This window comes from Leuciscus leuciscus (assembly GCF_965113295.1).
Source record: "Leuciscus leuciscus genome assembly, chromosome: 2".
Lineage (NCBI taxonomy): Eukaryota > Metazoa > Chordata > Actinopteri > Cypriniformes > Leuciscidae > Leuciscus > Leuciscus leuciscus.
In genome coordinates this window covers 3414961-3420960 of record NC_138726.1, presented here as the reverse complement: position 1 = coordinate 3420960, position 6000 = coordinate 3414961, and positions in this window count along the sequence as shown.

The following is a 6000-nucleotide window of genomic DNA, read 5'->3' as shown; positions in this document are numbered from 1 at the left end:
TCACAAAACAGCTGTGAGTGACGACAACACGGAGCGGGTAAGAAAAGCTGCTCTGATTGGTAGGGCTGGTTACCGAGTTCGATACTTTTTAGGGTACCGACCGAATTGCCTCGATACTATCGAGTATCGAAAAATGACGTTGGTCGGTACCAGATTTCGATACCGAAGGTGCAAGAATAATTCGCAGAGCTTTTCGAATTAATCGCGTATTGCAGGATAGACAGGATCCTTTAGCGCAGCGCGACAGTGTAATTATTGAGAGAGATCGTTTTTCTCGTGAGGGTGTTATTTACATCATTCATTTGTTGGAACCACACATTAAGTGTTCAACACGGAGGAGTCGGGCTTTGACAACTGCACAGACTGTGTGCATTGCCCTGAGATTCTTTGCGAGTGGCACTTTCCTTTACTCTATTGGAGATGCAGAGAACTTGGTGAAAAGTGCTCTCTGTCGTGCCGTTCGCAAAGTTTACCTGGCACTCAAGCAGTTTTTAGGGTTTTTTGTGGTATTTCCAAGCCACTTAAGACCCCAGGTTGTAAAGCAGATAATTTTTTTGCTATTGCAGGTACATTTATAATTGTTAATGACATGCAATCATGACCATGCCAAAAAGTATGACTAACAGTATGTGTCCTTCAGGCTTCCCTAACGTGATTGGTGCCATAGACTGCACACACGTCCCCATCAAGGCCCCACCAGGCCCCAATGAAGGGGATTTTGTGAACCGAAAGGGGGTTCACAGTGTAAATGTGCAGGTAAGTTACTATTACAATTTATAATATTCCAGATTAGTAATATATATATATGACATTAAAAAAAAAGGAATGCAGTTGACTGACTAAAATCTCTTAGATGGTGTGTGACTATGTTCCATATCACAAATGTGGAAGCAAAATGGCCAGGATCAGTGCATGACTCAAGAATTTTCAGAGAGTCACATTTATGCACATTATTTGAACGTGGTAAGGGAACATATAAATGTCAAGCTCACAGTATTACACTGCAATAAGAGATAGTTATGTAAAGTCAGCGATACTACTATGTGTCAAATGGTGTATTAGCACTTACTCTGAAGGTCCTTTTGAAGCAACTCAATCTCTAGTGCAATTTTTCTCTTTTTCAAGTTGTCGAGTTCAATTTCTCCTCTTAATTTGTGTTTTTTCAGGTCAAAATGCTTGATTTTTTGTTGAAGATGCCGTTTATATAGGGAATGGATGTCACCCTGTGTCATTTTGTGAAAGAAAAAAAAAAAGGGCCAAAACATGCCTCATGCTACAAAAGTAAAAAGTAAAAGTCCAACACTGTCCACCTCTGTATCAGTTCTTTTGTGCAGACTCTTCTGCAAGCCTTTCTCTAGGTGTGGACTCCTGCAACTCATATTGCAGACAGAAAGAATAGGTACACAAGTATATACAAATTAGTGTAAAGTTATTTATGCACTTACAGGTTCTTCCTCCAAAGGACAGTCATCTGAGAGGGTTTCTTCACTGTCCTGTGCAATGGAAATAAATGGGCATTACAAAGTGTTGCACTTTCTTCCCTTTATGCAAGTTAGAAAAAGTACACAACTTACTGCATATGCTTCAGCCACCACTTGCTTGGGAACAGGTAAAAGTGTTGGTGTATTATGTAAAACTGCACAAAAGAGGAAAAAAAAAATGTCATTACAATTAACTACACTGTAAAAAATATAATGTGATCAAGAACTCATGGCAACATATTTTATATTAACTAAAAGTTTAGAAGTTTTCACTTTCACAAACGGTTGAAATGACTGTACCAGCCATTTGGATTATACTTCATTTAATGCAGCAACAAATCATTTGACAGTGTACTAAGAGAATTGAAAGCTCATTTAGCCTACCAGTAATGAAGGTGTTGCTGCTACTGGTCCCTGGCTTTGGGTCTGAGGAAGAGCTGCCCCCGGGGATGCCCATCTCCACAATGGTTCGGTTTTCATTCAACCCAAGGGCCAGCTCCTCTGCTGGGGTATATTGTGGTGGTGCAGGACCACCACCTGTTTTATTGATTTTTTCTGCCTTTTTCTTGGTGGTTGTTATAAACAGACAAACACATTATTTAACAGTGGCTTTTAAAAAGAGGGGAAAAAAGTGGCTTTTTAAAATAAACACAGTATAAGAATTAAAGGCTAAGATTTAGTAGAATATTCTTGTACTTCACTTTTACTTGTCCCCATGTTCTAGTGGGTCCCGTGGTGGCTCTGACATAAAAGAACAAAGTAAATATGAAATTATTAAAATGCAAAACTACATACTGTAGAAAGTGATAGAAACATGGACCATGGACAGCACTTACGCATTTAATTTGTCTGCTACTTTTTGCCAGCCCTCTCTCCTGGCTTTTGCAGACTTTGAGGTGTTCCCTGTCATTTTAATTAAAGACTCAAATTCGGCATAACCTTCTGTGAGGGACCGAGAAGACAAGAACAAGGAACACAAGCTTTGCACAAAAAAAAAAAAAAGGGTCTTTATTTGAACCCAAGAAAAAAATTTAATTTTACAAACTCATAAATTTCTTACAATAAAATAAAACAAACAGACAGAAAATGAGCTCAAAAACAGTTAGACAAAAACCAACGAAACAAACTAAAACTGACCTGCTCAAATGAACAATGCAACAGCTTATAAAGGAAAGGATGGGCCCATTACAAATTAAGAGGGGAAACAATTTAACTTTACATTCAACATATAACCTTAAATAAAGCAAAAATGTAATCAAATATCGTAAATATACAACTAAATAAATCAACTTATGAAGACAGTAGCGTTTCTTCCTCCCCCGGGCAATTCCCAGCAAATGGTAGGTCCGGGCGTAACCAATAATACTTCAATTCTGTTCCTGCCCGGACTCTAATCCTTGTCACGCCAGGATGCGGCTGCAGCAGACCATGCCTGAAGTTCATCACGGACAGTAAACTTAAACTCAAAGTAGAAACAAATATAAGTAACATATACATATAACGTAACTAATTTGTGTGCACTTCAAATCAGTAACTATGTATATAAAAATGTGCTGTAAATGTAAACATGAAAACCCAATAAAGAAGCGATTAATATTGTTTGTTTGGTGTGGTTATGATCCATTATTATACTGAAATGAATGTGAATAACAAAATAAGTTTAAATAAAGATTATTCATGTGTGTGTGTGTGTGGTTACAACTACATTACCGCTCTTGTGCGGCCACCACTCGGGCCGTCCCACCTTCCATTAAAAGCTCTTGTTCTGCTTGGGAGAAAAACTGGGCACATTCTTTGGCCATGCTGAACAGCCAATAGCAGCGTTGCTGATCATTGTTTCTACTATTGATACATATCCCCTTTTAAACCAACACAAGAACGCGCAATTATCTCAGATAACCAGAGAATGTCTAATAGGAAGAGAATTGGCACTCTCTGGTTACTTCCGGTTTCTGGACTGGCTGCAGTAACACGTCTCTGTCCATGCGGGGGCGCTATGTCCATGCGGAGGTCTATGGCGCTATACCCATCAAATTCCACTTTTCTCAGGATATAATTTTTTGTCTAGTAATTTGAATGTTGTATTCAAAAGGATATGCAAAGAAATTACACATTGCTGGGTGTTAGATTTTTTAGAGTCACTTATTTGCTTTAAAAAAGTATTTTAAAATGTCAATGACGTCATACACAGTGATAGTGCTTTAAGGCTATCCTTCAGTCACTTTGGTGCTTTCGCGCTCTGCACTTTCTTTTCTCTCGAGGCATCGACAACACAGCTGACACAGGTAAACACACAACACAGCTGACACAGGTAAACACACAACACAGCTGACACAGGGAAACACACAACACAGCTGACACAGGTAAATACACGTGCTAGAAGAGTTTTTGTTTTGTTTGTTTCTGGTCCCACTTCGGATGCCACGATGCCATCAAGCGGCATCGTTCATTAGCAGAATGCTAGCGTGTTATGGGCAACAACAACTCAACCTGTAAGAAATCGAAAGGACATAAGTACTCGTTCATTCAATTTTCGACCTATAACCCATGTTGAACTTGCAAAACCTACAATCAAATCTGAGATTTCTCAACGGCAATCGGGTGAAAGAGACACATTTAGCCGTCTAGCCCCATAGACCCCATTCAGTCTGCACTCGCCCGCGATCACCTCCAGTGGAATTGTAATGGAACTGCAACCAAGATCGATACAATGGGGCTAATAGGAAGTGCCAAGGCTCTCCGTAGACGGGCTCTGAGATAACTCAATCCAGCGATACTAATCATAAACAACAGGTGTGTTAGAAGAACCCACTTATCCGGATCATGATTAGCACGATGATATCATCTTGGATGTCTCATTTGGTCTTGGATGTTTTAAGCAACGTCCGAAGAACGGGCCCCTGGTGTTCTTGACGGGTTTTTGAGATTTAGCCAACTTTAAGGCCCGTACACACCGGGACGAATTTCGCGCGCGATATTCGCCGACGTTTAACGCCTCGTGACTAAACAAAGGGCGCCAATGTGAGTGTGCACACCGACGCGAAAAACGGCACGCGTAAAAGCGTAATTTTTTTTTAAACGCCTCGGGTTCGTTTTTTGGGTTTGACGCGCCGCGTCAAAAACTATCCGACCAATGAGATTGGCGCTTTTGCTCACGTGTCTGGAGCTTCTGAAGTTACAGTAAAACACAACTTGGGGGCGCTCAAACACAAAACGGTCTTGCCGAGCACACATACGTAACAGCGAAGAGGATATACGCCAAGTAGCGTCTACACTGCCCATAGACAGACACTGCCGGGAAGAAATAAGACGAGGAAGAGGCAAGGCAAGATGAATGTAGAGCTGCTGGTCTCGTTGGTGTCGGAACATAAAGAACTATATGACAAACGCGACAGCGACTACAAAAATCTTGATAAAAGAGAACTGTTATGGAGTGGTATTGCAGAGTATAGACTGTTATGGAGTGGTATTGCAGAGTATAGACTGTTATGGAGTGGTATTGTATTTCTGTTTTACATTAAGCGCCATCTAATGTCAGGGAATGAATTTGCATGTTCACTCGGCTCATTGTCAGCGAAAATCGCTTGGGTGTGAACACAAAAAACGCTGGCGAATAACGCGCGCCGATATTCGTTCCGGTGTGTACGGGCCTTAATGTTGGCAGTTTATGTTAACAGCCATAGACGTTGGAACAGGGGGGGCGGGGGGGGGCGGCCGCCCCCCCCCGCCCCCCACCCCTTTTCCCCACCCCTCTAGGGGTCAGCCAGCTGTTTTTTTCGTTGTTTTTGGTTTCCATTTTATATATACAGAATCTGAATTAAATGTGTTTGATTTAAGCCTACATTTCAACATTTTGTGTCATAAAATTTCTTGTTTTTAAGCCTTTCGCACGTACGGTCAGGGGCGCCGCTAAGGGGGGGAAAGTTAGGATGATTCTAAGGGCCCAGATACTTTTGGGGGCCCCAGAGATCGATTTTATTAACGGAATGGATGCGGTAGGGGGACCAACCTCATATTCTTTCATAGGGCCCAAAATTGATGGTGGCGCCCCTGCGTACGGTCACACCGTTGTGATCAGTCTAGGCTGGTCCCTGGAGCATTTCACACCGGTGTGATCAGAACGGTCAGTGCAACACATGATCAACTGCTAAATTCAAATGTTGAATTTAGCCAGAGACAGGCGCGCTCAGAGCTGTCATATATCACAACTTTTCAGTGTTTTCAACCACATACTGTTTATTTTAGGTTTCAGACATATACATTCACATAGCCTAAGTAGGCTACTAAAAAAACAATACATTTAGAATTTTTAAAATACACACTGATGTCTATAGACATCAGTGTGTATTTTACAAATTCTAAATGTATTGTTTTCGGAGGTAATAATAATCCTTTCCATTATAATTCGACACGTTTTATTCATATCAGATACACATTGTGTAAGTAACTTTAATGTTTACTCTATTCTTCTCCCAGTTCACCAGCCACTTACTTTTATGTATTTCGGGAGAAGTGGATG